This window comes from Heterodontus francisci, chromosome 27 (genome assembly GCF_036365525.1).
Source record: "Heterodontus francisci isolate sHetFra1 chromosome 27, sHetFra1.hap1, whole genome shotgun sequence".
In the NCBI taxonomy this organism is placed as follows: Eukaryota; Metazoa; Chordata; class Chondrichthyes; order Heterodontiformes; family Heterodontidae; genus Heterodontus; species Heterodontus francisci.
Window position 1 is genome coordinate 47,373,326 of NC_090397.1, and position 16,570 is coordinate 47,389,895.

Sequence of the window (16,570 nt, forward strand, 5' to 3'; positions counted from 1 at the left end):
TCCAGCTCCTGATCATTATCTCACTGTCTCTGCTGAAAGTGGGTGAATGCCAGATGAGGACAGGATCAGTCACATCTGTGACGATCCCTACTCATTCACTCTCCAGGCCTACACATTAAAAATAAAAGCCACTTTGTCAAAGTACAGGAGAGCCACTCCTGCCTGTGAAGCAGTTTGTGCTCATTAAAAAGAGCCTCCAAAATGAGGAGTCACCTTTAGAAGGGAGATGGAAAGAAAATAAGGAATCAAAGAAACACATTTTTTCAGCAAAGATCTGCCAAACACACAAAATGATGCAAATCACGGTGAAACTCATGACGTGATTTGCCTTTTTTCCTCCATGAAATGCATGAACAGTACCTCCAAGTAAACCATAAACACATTGCTTTAGAAGCACCAGTTCTGAACACTGAACATGTTAATACCTGTATTTTGATTCAAATCAGTCATACTGTATGGGCTTAAACAAATATCTAGCGCCTGCAAGCTAAAATCTAATCTTTCATGGAGCTTACACAGAGAAACAGGTTCTTCAACTCGAGTTTAACGGCCAAACTGGAGTATATTAACTCATTTTAGAAGCACAATGATACATAGTAAAATCAATAACAATTGACTGAAAATTTATATACTATTTGTACTGAGGCAAAGTCACTCAAATGTGCAGAAGATTTAGGTGTCGCAGCTTCAAGTGACCCAACATTTTGAATTCCTTTTTACCCAACCAGTACAGCAACCATCAGATTTGATCAGACATTTGTGACTCATTTTATTGTGGTCCTAAATTCCAACATTGTGTGTCACTGGGGAAGTTGCAGCAAGTCAAGTCAAATCATAACAAGTTTCTGGATAGCCAAAGACACATTAAAGTCACAGAGACTCCATTTCAGTCAGTACTGCACCCCACTCAATTATATGGAAAGGGAAGTCAGTAGATATTATTAATTCTTTAACACATCCACATTTATTAAATAACTTTCCTATTATGAAAGGGAATAACAGATTTTAAACACGTGAGCATCATTCTGTCACCCAGGTACTTAAACCTGTAACACTCAAATCTTGTGAAACTTTAGATTCCAAGACCACACGGTGACAAGATACCTCATCCACTATCAGCATGTTAACAGCAATCCTCTAATACCACACTGGCATGGATGAGGTGCCTCACAGATCAGAAAATTTAGGCATAAAAGTGGATGTGGTGTCTAAATAGAGTTACACAAAGTAGAAGGTGCAGTAGTTCTCACTTTGCTGTTGCTGAGGCCAATCACTAATACTCTAATTCTCCCACTGATATTATGCCAGATTATAATATACAATTATGCAGAAAACAAATCTCAGTACAATTTTTTTTGCTCCCATGATATTTTGAAGGTTAGAATGTTTTGAATGCTAGGATCAAGCAGCCAGTAATTGGAAATTCATACTGACCTACAGATAGAACATTTACATTTGTATAGTGATTTTAATAGAAACAAAATGTTCCAAGGACAGACAAGTGGGACTTGCTGTGGGACAGGACACAGACAGTAAAGTTGTGGACAAATTGGAGTTTATTGAAGGCGAAGGTGAAGTCAGAAAGCCAGCAACCAGTGAATGGAAGAAACTGAATCTAGAGATGACAAAGATGTGGTTAAGGCTTAAGGTAGTTGTCAAGCTGAAGGTGAGAGTATTTGGTCTTTGTAGTCAACAGGAAATAAGGGTTGAAGCTTAGCTCGAGATTGGAGAGGAAGATGATTTTGTGCAAGCCTGAGCAAGCAGTCAGGTAGGGATGGAGTCAAGCATCGAGTTTTTTTTTTGATAGTCTTCTCAATTTTCTGTTGGAAGAAATTCTGTCTTATCCATGACTCTGTTAAACAGATAATACAAAAGTCCAGAATTGCTCATGAATGTATTGGCCATTTTAATCAGGGTTGAAACCAGAAAAAAAAAGGATCTAAATGAGGTAGGAGAATGTGGACATGGAGCTGGAAGACACATTTCCTAGGCAATTACAAATGATAAAATGACAGACCTGATGGGCGTAATAACATACCCATCACTTTCCATGTGTCCAAACATAAGACTTAATTAATTTGGCTCTTAATGATTATGCTTCTATTAAAAATGGATGAAACAAAAGACTCTTAGCAGTTTTAAGCCTGTGACCCCTTGGGTATAAATGGTACTCTGTAGCTTTCAAAACATGATTTGTTTCATTAAGCTTTTGCAAGTTTTTACTACAAAAAAGATTTAGTCTAAGATAGAGAAATATGGAAATAGGAATCATGTCACAAAATTGAATGAGGAGAAAAAAGTCCAGTTTTAATTATTTTCTATTGTTGTCTCAAAGTTCCTTGCAAGTCCCTTTGTCTCTACTTGGTTTAAATTTTCTCTCCTGCGCCATTCCTTTTTATTCTGGAAGGATTCCTAGTTACTTATGAAAGTAGCTTTGCTGTTTTAACACCATACTACCAGCCACTCATTTTCCTCCACAATTCTTGATGTACTCCCATCTTTTCCCATATTGTAAGTAATTCAGAGAATACAACTTTGTATCCTCTATCTTCAGGTTTTGAGTCAACCCTGATAGATGTGGCTTTAAAATTATTTCTCCTTACATTATTTACCCCTGTACATTGTTACCATCAGGTCTCTGCCTGTGCCCTGTAATATAATTCCTAACCTTCCCAGGCAGGCAGCTCACTATCCTGAAGGTAGAACACATGACAAAGAACTGCCAATGACTATGGTCTCCCTGTTGAATGTAGAAATTCCTAGATGAAGAAACCAAAGTTCATTTAATTTGCCCTCTACCATCCCGGTAATTGCATGATACAACAGTATTGTTGACTAATCATAGTAATCAATCTCTATTTATTAGTCTACAATGGATATGAAGTGAGTAAAACTTCGGAAACCATGGCCTGCATATTAACAGGGGCAGGTTATGTCGGCAGGGGGTGGAGTTTTAGATGGGAAATTCCACAACAGGAGTCTTTTGCCCCGGATATGTTCCCCACCCAGAGTCAGCCTCATTGACAGGCTGAGTTTACAGTTGGGCAGGGAGGACTCCAGAGCAGCTGCAGGAGCTGGTATGTACGATCCATAACCTGGGGGTGGGGAAGCAAAAGAGAGGGATCGGATTCCCAATCCCAGGGTCTTTGTATGCAGGGGTGGCAGATCTGATGGAAGGGGCGCTTGGGGGGGGGGCGGTCTGGGGAAGCACTGCTGCTCCTCCTGGCCCACAAGCAGTGCTGAAAAAGCTTGAAGCTGTCCTCGTGTCCCTTCAGCTGTCAGGTTTCCAGATGCCTGGGAAATTCAGCCTCCCGCTACAAGACCTGCAAAGCAGGAGGGGGCAGGCTGGAGGCAGATTGGGGTTGATTTTCAGATTTGTCCTGATACCATTTTTGGTTGTTAAAATTCAGCCCCACAGGTCCTGGTTCACCTGTTCCTCCCAAGCATGCTACTGGAACCTACAAACTACATCTTTGTCCAGGCTAGGTTTCTGTATTTCAAACTTAAAACTTCTTTTGGGATCTTGTACCCTTCCACAATGGTACTGCCTGGTATCTCTTCGCTAGTGTAAATCACTTGGATTGTTTCAGCAGGTTTCCTACCTTTCTTGCTTCTTTTCTCAGGCTTAATCCAACAAGTATTTCCATTACCTTGGCTTCTTTCAACAACTGTTCCTTTGTCATGACAACAATGTTCCTGGTTGTATTGTTCTCCAGTTCCCTCCCCGAATGTTTGATTTTGAGGTCTGACGCTAGCCTGGCGATACCATTTACCTGGGATAACTCATGTACTGCATCTGATACTGTCTACGCACTCACAAAAATTCCCTCACTCCAGTCTGCCCTTGTAACTTCCTGCATTTTGCTCTTTATAAGCTTTGTCTAAGTTTAATCATTAACAGACAGGTTTTATATCCATACATCCCACTATTCTATCTGTCTTTCTTATTTGGAAGCATTCCAAAGCAAAGGCACTCCCGAAGGACCCCAGCTTCATTTTCCTTTTTTTTTGGCTATTTCCCTTTCTTATTATAGTTCTCCCGTGTGGTTTCACTTTTTTTTAAAAAACTCTTGTACTGCCTTTTAATTTTGACTTCCCCCAGGTATTGTTTAATTGGGTTTATTTCAAAACATCTATTCACGTAAGTTAAAGAGAACACCTTAGTTCCTCTGCACGGCACCCTGAACTTCTCAGTGGTTCTCATATCTACTTCTGATTCTGCTCACTGTAAGAAGTCACCTGGAGTTACTGATGTTTGTCTTTCCTGCTCCCCTGTTAATTTACCCGCTTTGCTGAAAGTTCATGCTTTTGGAAGCTTTGAAAAATCAAGCTCACCAATGCTAAATATTTTCCTACCTAAGTTTAACCTTGTTAAGGATTTAGTTAGCTCCCAATGCAGCTTGTAGTACTTTTGCTTTATTTCTGCCTGTATTGGAGATCTTCGGCAGCTCTGTGGCCTGATATTTGTCAATTATTTTATTCAAGACTTCACAGGAGTCCTCTGAAGTAGCTGCCCTGTTGGTGGACTGGAAGGGACAGTCAAGGGAAACTACCATCACTACCTGGTATGGCCTACATGTGAATCCAGTCCCACACTACATGGTTGACTCCTAATACACTGTTTTAACAAATGAATTGCCAGGTCAGTCGTTTAGAGAAGGTGGCCCACCACCACCTTCTCAAAGCAATTGGAGATAGCCAGTAAATATTAGCCTCACTAAACCTGCCCAGAAAAAGCTTGTCCCTCGGCAACCACCCACCACCCCCCCACCCCCACTCCCTCCCAAAGCCATTATGATCAGTTGCACACATACGGAGTTCTAATCGACGGGACGAAAATGTTGAAAGTAAACTCATTTTTCATAACGTTAGTAAAAAATAAAAACACTACACAATGCTTAATACAAATCCCTTACATTTTATCCCCAAATATGGTGGTGTGGCATCAGCATGCCAATTATTTGGGTATGATCTTGTACAGACTACCTGATGACTCCACTTTCAGGGAATGTGAAATCTGTATTGGTTAACTGTTTTATCATACAAATATGCAAAAGGAGTACTTCATGTAGTTTTTGGTGGGTCCCATCTGGCAGCCATCCCAGCTTCGAAATATTTCCTAAAAAATTTACAGTAAAAATTCATAATGATTTAGATAATTATCTGTTCTTTAGGAACTTGAAAACAGAAGGCATTTACTTACCCAAACTCCCCAAATGGATCATCCCAAACCAAATGATTACATGGGTTAGAAGAGCTTTCCTTGGATTTATGCCTAATGACAACTTTTATGCTGACTTTCTCTAGACACTGCCCTATGCACTCCCCTCTTCACATTCTTCCAGATTTAAAAGTGGTGTTTATATTACAGAACCTAGTTTAGATCCTTTCCTTTAAAATAAAGTATGAGCTTTTCCTGTGGATTACACTCCATTTAATTTACACTCCAGTAAGTAAAGTGACGGCATTGTAAGGACACAGGACTTTTATATTTAAAAAATACACTGCTCAGTTTATATGAAACAAGAAGCATTTTCAAACCTTCTATTAGCTACAATCAATCTGTTTCCATATTTGACAGCCTTTATGAAACTTGTTAGAACACCAATGGTCATGGCCATTACATAGAAATATAATATATTCTCATCAGTGAAGATAACAAGGTAGAACATCTATATTTTCTGTACTTCCTCTATAACTTCGCAATGTTTTCTCTGTTTTTGGAGGTGCAACTCACTCTACAGATATAATTTATCACAAAAACTACTCACCAAAAATGGCACTAAGATGTCTGTCTCTCAGAACAAAATCAGTCTTCAATTCTGATTTTTATCATAAAAAAGCGTCTCAAATCAATCAACATTTAGTTTAGTTTAGAGATACAGCACTGAAACAGGCCCTTCGGCCCACCGAGTCTGTGCCGACCATCAACCACCCATTTTTTTTTACTAATGCTACACTAATCCCATATTCCTACCACATCCCCACCTGTCCCTATATTTCCCTACCACCTACCTACACTAGGGGCAATTGCTAATGGCCAATTTACCTATCAACCTGCAAGTCTTTGGCATGTGGGAGGAAACCGGAGCACCCGGAGGAAACCCACGCAAACACAGGGAGAACTTGCAAACTCCACACATTTGTCTTGGGACATTTGACATGAAATGAGCAATGACCAACAGCTCTTACATATGAGTCACAACAGCTTCTGTCCAAATGTTATCTTCATCTCCTGCATCCCACAACAGCTGCTGGTGTATTTCGAGGCAAGTCCAGGAGAGAATTTTGAATTTTACATGGTAAGTGGTGTGGTTTGATTAAGTCTAAGTATATTTTACAATTGCTAGAGTTTGAATCGAAGAATAGGAAAAGTAAGAAGCATGTGTGTTTCAAACAGGTCATCACTTCCACAAAATTTAGTTTCTCTTCCCTTTCACGGGTGCCTCTCTGATATCAGACTACATTCATAGAGAGACTGTACCAACCCATCAATAAGCAGTAGGTAAAGCTAATTGTTAACATTTGTTTTCAGGATGCTGATGAAGCTTCAAGACTACATTTATTGTCAATGGCTAGTTGTCCTGAGAAGTTATTGGTGGGCCTTTATTCTTCCACTACCAGAGTTGGTGTGCCGATTGTCACTGTTGGCTTATAATCCTGACACTAAATTTCGATAGTCATGTTACGCACTATTGACAACTGTCCACCATGGCACATCTATCTAACAGTATCAAGCTCTAATCCCCTGCCTTGTCTTTAGACAGTAAGCTCGTAGCAATGCTCAACTCAAAATGGCCAGAATATAGAACAATTAAAAAGAAAAACTTGCACCGGATGTCTCAAAGTGCTTGACAGCCAATGAAGTACTTTTTGAAGTTAGTCACTGTTGTAGTGTAGGAAACGCAGCAGCCAGTATGTGGGAGCTTGCTGTGTGCAAAGAGCAATGCAATAATGACCAGATCTGTTTCTTTGTGATGTTGACTTAGGAATAAATATTTGCCAGGACACTGGAGATAACTCCCCTGCTCTTCTTCGAAATAATACCATGGGATCTTTTACATCCACCTGAGCCGAGGGAGCCCGATTTAATGTCTCATCCAAAAGACTGCACCTCTGACAGTGCAGCACTGGACTGTCAGCCTTGATTTTTTTGTGCTCAAGCCTTGGGGTGGGATCTGAACCCAGAATTGTGTGACCTAGAGGCGAGAGCGCTACCAACTGAGCCACAACCAACACAAATTGTGACGTAAAATAAACTTATCTCCAAGGACAGTGTACTTAGCATAAACACATTTTTTTAGAATTTTTTTTTTTAAGAATTAGAACATTACAGCGAAGTACAGGCCCTTCGGCCCTCGATGTTGCGCCGACCTGTGAAACCATCTGACCTACACTATTCCATTTTCATCCATATGTCTATCCAATGACCACTTAAATGCCCTTAAAGTTGGCGAGTCTACTACTGTTGCAGGCAGGGCGTTCCACGCCCCTACTACTCTCTGAGTAAAGAAACTACCTCTGACATCTGTCCTATATCTATCACCCCTCAACTTAAAGCTATGTCCCCTCGTGTTTGCCATCACCATCCGAGGAAAAAGACTCTCACTATCCACCCTATCTAACCCTCTGATTATCTTATATGTCTCTATTAAGTCACCTCTTCTCCTCCTTCTCTCTAACGAAAACAACCTCAAGTCCCTCAGCCTTTCCTCGTAAGACCTTCCCTCCATACCAGGCAACATCCTCGTAAATCTCCTCTGCACCCTTTCCATAGCTTCCACATCCTTCCTATAATGCGGTGACCAGAACTGCACGCAATACTCCAGGTGCGGTCTCACCAGAGTTTTGTACAGCTGCAGCATGACCTCGTGGCTCCGAAACTCGATCCCCCTACTAATAAAAGCTAACACACTATATGCCTTCTTAACAGCCCTATTAACCTGGGTAGCAACCTTCAGGGATTTATGCACCTGGACACCAAGATCTCTCTGTTCATCTACACTACCAAGAATCTTCCCATTAGCCCAGTACTCTGCATTCCTGTTACTCCTTCCAAAGTGAATCACCTCGCACTTTTCCGCATTAAACTCCATTTGCCATCTCTCAGCCCAGCTCTGCAGCCTATCTATGTCCCTCTGAACCCTACGACATCCTTCGGCACTATCCACAACTCCACCGACCTTGGTGTCATCCGCAAATTTACTAACCCACCCTTCTACACCCTCTTCCAGGTCATTTATAAAAATGACAAACAGCAGTGGCCCCAAAACAGATCCTTGCGGTACACCACTAGTAACTAAACTCCAGGATGAACATTTGCCATCAACCACCACCCTCTGTCTTCTTTCAGCTAGCCAATTTCTGATCCAAAGCTCTAAATCACCTTCAACCCCATACTTCCGTATTTTCTGCAATAGCCTACCATGGGGAACTTTATCAAACGCCTTACTGAAATCCATATAGACCACATCCACGGCTTTACCCTCATCCACCTGTTTGGTCACCTTCTCGAAAAACTCAATAAGGTTTGTGAGGCACGACCTACCCTTCACAAAACCGTGCTGACTATCGATAATGAACTAATTCTTTTCAAGATGATTATAAATCCTGTCTCTTATAACCTTTTCCAACATTTTACCCACAACCGAAGTAAGGCTCACAGGTCTATAATTACCAGGGCTGTCTCTACTCCCCTTCTTGAACAAGGGGACAACATTTGCTATCCTCCAGTCTTCCGGCACTATTCCTGTTGACAATGACGACATAAAGATCAAGGACAAAGGCTCTGCAATCTCCTCCCTAGCTTCCCAGAGAATCCTAGGATAAATCCCATCTGGCCCAGGGGACTTATCTATTTTCACACTTTCCAAAATTGATAACACCTCCTCCTTGTGAACCTCAATCCCATCTAGCCTAGTAGCCTGAATCTCAGTATTCTCCTCGACAACATTTTCTTTCTCTACTGTAAATACTGACGCAAAATATTCATTTAACACTTCCCCTACCTCCTCTGATTCCACACACAACTTCCCACTACTATCCTTGATTGACCCTAATCTAACTCTAGTCATTCTTTTATTCCTGATATACCTATAGAAAGCCTTAGGGTTTTCCCTGATCCTATCCGCCAATGACTTCTCGTGTCCTCTCCTTGCTCTTCTTAGCTCTCCCTTTAGATCCTTCCTGGCTAGCTTGTAACTCTCAAGCGCCCTAACTGAGCCTTCACGTCTCATCCTAACATAAGCCTTCTTCTTTCTCTTGACAAGCGCTTCAACTTCTTTCGTAAACCACGGCTCCCTCGCTCGGCAACTTCCTCCCTGCCTCACAGGTAGATACTTATCAAGGACACGCAGTAGCTGCTCCTTGAATAAGCTCCACATTATTTCTGAATATTTTCTGTAGTTTCAGCATATCTGTGGTGCAAGTGGGACAGAACAGCACAGGCTTGTTTATGGAGGAGAAATTAGACAATGAGTCAAGCCTACAGAATTCAGTTTTCAGATCTCAGTCATGCATGAGTTATTCCAGTAAACCAAGTCCTGTATCCAACATTTATATTCTTAAATCTTGATTGTAGAGGCTATTAGTTTATGTGCCACATATGTATCAAGAAAGCAAAACAAAAATCAAATACATTTTAAAGAGGGTGATTTTAAAAAATCTAAATTGTCCAGCAAACAAAAAAAATGATTCCTAAGAAGATTCTCACAAACTGCTCATGTGTAAAAGAAATGAAAAGAGCACTATAAACACAATATATATCATGACTATGACAGAAATAGGTATATTAATATTTTTTTTAATGAGTTTTCTGTTAAGGTTGATTTGGCCCCTTTCATCTCCTCAGATATTTTCATAAGTGTCCCGATATTTATTATTTCAAGCAATAACATTTTGAGCTATTTAAGTGCGGACTCTTCACATCTGCAATGGGTTTAGTATTATTGGTCCATTAGTGGTCAGCAAGATATCAAATAGTCAAGCACCATGTTGGGCACCAAATGTTATGCACACTAGCAGCCTGCATCTGCGAGGAGTTTGAGATGTTACTTTAAGGCCCTGTGACAGACTGGGCTGTGGGCCAGTTGCTCGAGTGCAAGGGTGTGAACAAATACCGAAACCTGGATATCAATGTGATCCATTTATTTATTAAACACAAGCCATCAAAAGGTACTGAAGAGATTTTATATATTTAAATTACCTCAATATTAAAAGGTGGAAAATCCAGTTTCATAGAATCTTACAGCACAGAGAGAGGCCATTTGGCCCATCATGTGTGTCAGATCTTTGGCTTTTTCCCATAACCCTGCAAATTAGTTTTCTTCAGTTTGGATTTAACATGACAATAGTATTCTTATGATCAATAGACTTCTGCTCTTCCAACAATTTAGTAACCCACTTAGATTTAGCATTCATTGCTACATTTCTAGATAATAACGTTTGTGTAAACATCTGAGGTTTAGCAATTTCATGTCCTTTTGATCTGATGACCAAAGATAGAAACTCCAACCCATTTGCAGCAAAGTGCAATTATTGGTTTTAGCACTTCCTAAACAGGAAGAAACATTACAAAAGAGAGACATGGGAAAAAAACCCACAAAGTAGGAAGGTTACTCTTGTATTGAGTGCTCTGAATGATTAATGCAATATACGGATTCAAGCCGCGTACTAAAGAATTAACAGCTGTTAAGAGTGAAGTTACGTAGGAAAGCATTCACAGTAAACAGCTTTTAAAGCATGCAAAGAACCAATACAGATTTCTGCATCATTAATTTAAACTGAAAATAACAATTACTTACACATTAATGCACCGCTGTCACCAGGCCTAGTGAATCTACTGGTACCAATACCCAACAGGGAAAAATAAAATCAAATTAAAGCCAATACGCTAGTTCTATGAAATTCTTATGTCCCCTTTATATCACAGGATTGCCTGAGAGAGCAAGAACAGCAGCAGGGCAACCCTGTAGTTTAAATAACTTTTTAGTCAGAAGAAATGAAACTCTTCTGAAAGAGTGTTTTACTTTGGTTCTGCTAACTGACGTTACCAGCAACAGAAAATCAGCAGTTTGTGCTGGTAACATTGAGTTAAGGTCAATACTTTGGACCTGACCCTGGGTTGGTTCAGTTCTTAGTCCAATGCACTCTGAACACTATGGATCTCCCACAGCATTGGGAAATGTCTGCTGCCAGATTCTGCCCAAAGCAAGTTTGACGGAACACAGAAGCACAAGATTCCCTTGTGCATCAAGTAAAGGTTGTGGAGTTGACGAGGTGGCAGAGGGCTAGAATGACCTGTCAAGAGGTCATTTCTGATAACTGCACCTCACAGTATGACTTCCAGCCCGTTATGGACCACTGTTCATCAGCACTAAGAACTTACCTTGATTTATGGAAGTGATGTTTCAGCCTGCACCTGGAAATCAGCACTGGGACTTTGGCATAAGGCACAAAGGACACAGCTGAAGATAGCTCAACAATTTACCTCCCTCCAAAGTATCCTGCCAGAGGGCACCTTCAACAAGAAGGTTACAAGCCAAGCAGAAAATGTATTTACTGCATTTGTAAGTCTGAGGATGGAGCACTTAATGAAGTTGGAGGCTAAGAATGTACTAAGCTCTGACGTGCACTGCTCTTCGATATGGCTGAGACCAAAACATATTACCTGAAAGAGTAACTGAAACCTTTTTTGGGGTCGTATCTTAAATCAGTTCAGCAAGTTTCATCCAAGATCAAAACACATGACAATGAAGGGCTCGGATAAATTAATAATGGAGCGTGAGGAAGTGACAACTTCACCGGTCAGGGAATGTCATTTCAATTTATGACGAAGTTTCCCAAACTGATTTTCTACACTGAACTGGCCAATAGCATGTACAACTGTAACGGTTAATGAAAACTCACCAAAACTGTGCTTGAGGCAATGATGAAACTTTGTTAAATACCAAGATACAGTAATAACCAATCCGCAATGCTACACAATTGTCTCAATTAGACTTGTTAACTTTTAGAGGCAGATGAAGCACCTGGAGAAATGGTGTCTCACATACCACATCAATTCAAGACACTAAATTTGTTAATACATTTCAGGGACATTCACATTTAATATTTTGGAAGGCCTTAATTTATTAGAGCACAGTGTGGGTCTCAACTGCACAGACCTCTTGGGAGATTTTTGAATAGAGGTGACCAGATTGATTTGGATGCCGAACCAGCCAATATGACATACCTGGGGAAGGTCAGAGATCAAACCTTTGGCTTCCTATCCAGCTAAGAAAAAATTTGGGATCTAAGACAAACAGTGCAATAGAAATTCCTTCCCAAAGTTAGCACCAACTAGTTTCAGAAACTTTCCTATCAGTAAAGTGAGTTTAGCCCAGGATGAATGTGATGTGCCTAATTGTTTTCTCTGTTACAAGGAGTGTTATACAATCGCCTGACATTCATTGGTTTGTTCATATATTGAGTGTATAATAAAGCAGCTTGTTGATCTACAATTAACATTACTTTATTACAGTGTTAGCAGTTGGCAGGAAAAAAGACAGAGGCGCAAGGGAAGAGCCAACTGTGTAACAGCCCCGACAATCAAATTTTTCTACAGCACCTGTGGAAGAGCCTGTCACTCTAGAATTGGCCTTTATAGTCACTCCAGGCGCTACTCCACACACCACTGACCACCTCCAGGCGCTTACCCATTGTCTCTCGAGATAAGGAGGCCAAAGAAGATTACAGTGTTTGTCAATCTGCCTTCTGGAAGGGGGGAGGGGGTGGAGAATTGTACTTGAGGTCACATGCAAGCTTATGCTAACCAATGATCCCTGGGCCATGTTAATCTATAAATCAATATGCGGCAGTTAAGGTAAACTCCTGATTGTAGAGAAAACAAGGACTACTTATAGGGAGACAGCTGATGCTGAGCCTAGGAATATCTAGTGTAGATCCAAAATTTGTAGTGCACCTCTTATGACAAGGCTTCCTTCACCTATGAGGGTGATTTCAACACCTAAGCCAAGAATAGTCAGTTTAACAATTAATCTATCCATCTGGCACAGTATTACTGTCTAAGATCACAATCCCAATTAATGTCTGAAGTTACTGTTGAACGCTGTGCCAGAGAGTGATGGGATACAGGCTTGGAACCTCAATTTCCAAGAGGTCAATTCCTAATTTCAGTCACGGCACTATGGATAACTAACAAATGGAAACCAGGTGTGAGCCATGCAGAAAGAGGTCACATGTAAGCGGGGGGCAGGATAGTGTATGTTACAATAGCTTAGCTGCTAAATAGAACAATAAAGAGCACCATGGGTTTTGAGAATTGGTATGGACAATAGATGCCTAGGTAAAAGTTTATTTTAAGAGTGCATAAGTTTAAAATATTTAAGTGGCGGGTGGCTGGATGGATACAGAAACATCATGGGAAAAATATTGAGAAAAACAAGACGGTGATCCTTAATTAAGAGATGGGGCCCATTTCTTAACAGTTTCATGCCAGAGTAGCTAAGTATTATACTGAAGAGCTGTTCAAATCTGATTTGGGTCACTTTACAAACAAAGCAATAGCATGTGGTGCTAGGGTTTTGTGATATATGATGACAAAAATAGGTGTGTATTGAAAATAACTATAGAATGCAATGTATTTCTGTGAAATACTTCTGGCTCCTAGTGAGTATTCTATTTGTGAATATAATAGATGTTCAAGATTACAAACAAGCAAGAAGATGTTGAATATATCTTGAAAATTAATTTGTTTCTAGAGGTCAAGCCTTTCTTGGGATTGGAGTGGAAGTCTTGTATGGTCCAAGTCCAACACAAGAATAGTATTCCTTTGCTTCTTTTTGGAGAACAAAAGACAGGGGAGCATGGAATTTCAGGCAGATAGGTCAACAATCTAAAAGCTGAACAGCCTGACTGGAGGCCTAGAAGGTTATAGCATAACAAAGATAAAGATGTGAAGTCAAAGAGAAGTCAAGGAGCTTGAATATCACCAATGAACAATTTAGCTGACAATTAGAAAATAAATTTAATTATAGATAAGCCAGGTGGAGTTTTGTGACTTCCTATGTTAGCAAACCAGTATTTGAGCCACAATGCCACCTCTATTACACGTTATGAAATTATTCCTACAGCATTCATTCTTGGCTGAATTAGTACCATTCTGTAATAAAAATAAGAAATGCAGGAAATACTCAGTAGGTCTGGCAACATCTGTGGAGAGAGAAGCAGAGTTAACGTTTCAGGTCAGCGACCCTTCAAAAATACGCAGATATTAGAAATGTAGAGGGTGTTAACTAACAGAAAAATGAACAGCCCTGGCCCAAAGCAAACATGAAAGAGCAGAACTTCAAGGCAGGCATTCCTGGAAGAGAAGTGGCAGTGAATTAAACACTAAAATAAAAGCAAAATATTGCAGATGCTGGAAATCTGAAATAAAAACAAGAAATGCTGGAAATACTCAGCAGGTCTGACAGCATCTGTGGAGAGAGAAAAATCTAAGAGTTTGGCTTGTACAAACCTGTGTCAGCACAGTTCCATTGGCAGCTGTGCTTTTAGCTGCCCAAGACCCAAGCTCTTAGATTTTCCTTCCCTAAACCTTACCTCCTCTCTCCTCATCCTTAAAATGTACCTCTTCAAAAAAACTTTTGATCACCTGTCCCAATAGCTCCTTATGTGGCTCAGTTTCAAATTTTTTTAAGATAACCCTCCTGTGAAACAGCTTGGGACATTTTACTATGGTTAAGACACAGTATAAATGCAAGTTGTTGTTCCCATCAAAATAGTTCCTGGTAGATATTAAGAGTAACACCGGTTGGAATTTTATGTCAGGGCGGAGGCCCTGCCAACTGGCCAAAAAGTCGTGGGCGAGCCCGCCTCTGCGGGGCCTGAAAGCCAAGTCATGATTTTCCGTGGCCCAGGTCCTTAATTGGCCTCGGGCGCGACTTCTGCCCCTCTGACACAGGAAGACCTGCCTCCAAGAGCTGCTGGCCAATCAACATGCTGGCAGCTCTACAGTGCCAGCAGTGGTGGTCACTGCTGGGACTGCGCCCAGTGAGAGGAGCAGCAATGGAGGCAGCCCCAGAATTAAGGCAAGTGTTGGGGTCTCACTGGGGACAATGGGCTGGGCCCTGGCAAGATAGGCAGAGTCAGTTGGGGGGGTGGGGCAGAAAACGTGCTCCAGCAGAGGCGGCTTGTCCCGTGGGCAAGGCTGTCCATGAGGACACAGGGTGCCTGATCAGGAGGCCTCCCCCAACCCCGCAAGGAGGCCGCCAGGTTTTCCCGTGTGTCCTCCTGAGTTGGTGAGCTTCATGTCTACCGCTGGTAATACTAACCTGGGGCGGGCGGGCTATTTGCCACCTCCCCCGCCATTCGTAAAATTGCAATGGGGGCGGGAAGGCAATGGGTACAGCACCCTCCACCTCCCACTCAATTCTACACTGCCCTCCGCTCCCCCGGGGGGGGTTAAAATTCCAACCATATTGTATTTTTGCATTATGTAATATTGTAATTTTATTTGGAATGGGAATGAAATTAATGAGCAGGATTATTTATAGAGATAGCAGTAATAAAAATTAGCAAAATGATAATGGAATATACATTTGATCATCAAAGTCCAACTTGTTTCTTAAAAAAACAGCTGTAATTTATAAAAATTCAGTCTTCAGCAACATTCATTATAGAACCACGATAGAGCAACTACACACAGGCAGACATTCCTACTGCACAGATAAAAGTGGATAATCTATTTTAAATGTGAACTGTCTCCAGATTAGTGTGTGTGTGGGTGGACAGCAGTCATTTTTGGTTTTAAAATACTTCTTCAGGCCATACAGCTGAAACTGCAACAGCAGCAACACAGGGCATCTTACTCTTGCAGAGTTCCCTGTAGCACCGAGGAGGTAATAATTAGCTGTTGACTCCTGTGTTAATTGGTCGATTGAAATTGCATGGATGATCTGGGCACAATTAGCTCCTCAGAATGTGTACAAACCCCAAATGAATGTTGTATATAAAAGTAAATACTCTGAAATTAAAGTGATGATAGTTGGGAGATTTGATTTTTTGATAAATGAATTAAAAAGACAGAAAGGAAGAATATAGACTCATTTAGAATACATTGTGAAGTATCTATATTGTACAGGATCTCTGTTATTTTTCAAAAAACTGTAGAGATTGAATTTAAAAAGCGTTCAAAAAGTGGTTAAAATATCAAAACCGATCACACAAGCACAACAGCTTAAGAGGGAAGGACAATACTGTTCAGTCACTGAAATCCATATTCAGGATTATTGTCAACTTTCTCTTATTGTGAAATCACAAACTGACTAGATTGACTCTATGCTCAAATCATGCCAAAGAATACATTTCAATTACACTGTACAATTAAGCTATCCACTTTTTAAAATAAAAGTTTAAATTTGTACTGTTTGTAGCATTCTTTGCGATGTGGAAACAGGCTGACTGAGTGGTTGACTATATAGGTGACTCAGACTTTTGCAGACCAGAGAAACAATAGTTGCTTAGTATAGAATATGCGAGCTTCACTATTTTCATCAGGAGCTTCTCAAAG

General features: G+C 40.7%; 1 protein-coding gene across 5 annotated transcripts in view; it reads right to left on the bottom strand.

Annotated features, from left to right (window-relative positions):
- LOC137384799 (plexin-B2-like) overlaps positions 1–16,570 on the bottom strand; it is a 258,477-nt gene that overhangs the window by 115,934 nt on the left and 125,973 nt on the right. The window contains exon 1 of one of the 5 annotated variants that reach the window (XM_068059292.1): positions 10,803–11,011. The exons of 3 other annotated variants lie outside the window; for them this stretch is intronic. The gene's annotated coding sequence lies outside the window, so the exon portion shown is untranslated. Of the gene's footprint in view, positions 1–3,650; positions 3,733–10,802; positions 11,012–16,570 lie in introns of those variants that run through there. One more of the 5 variants, XM_068059293.1, reaches the window with a different exon arrangement.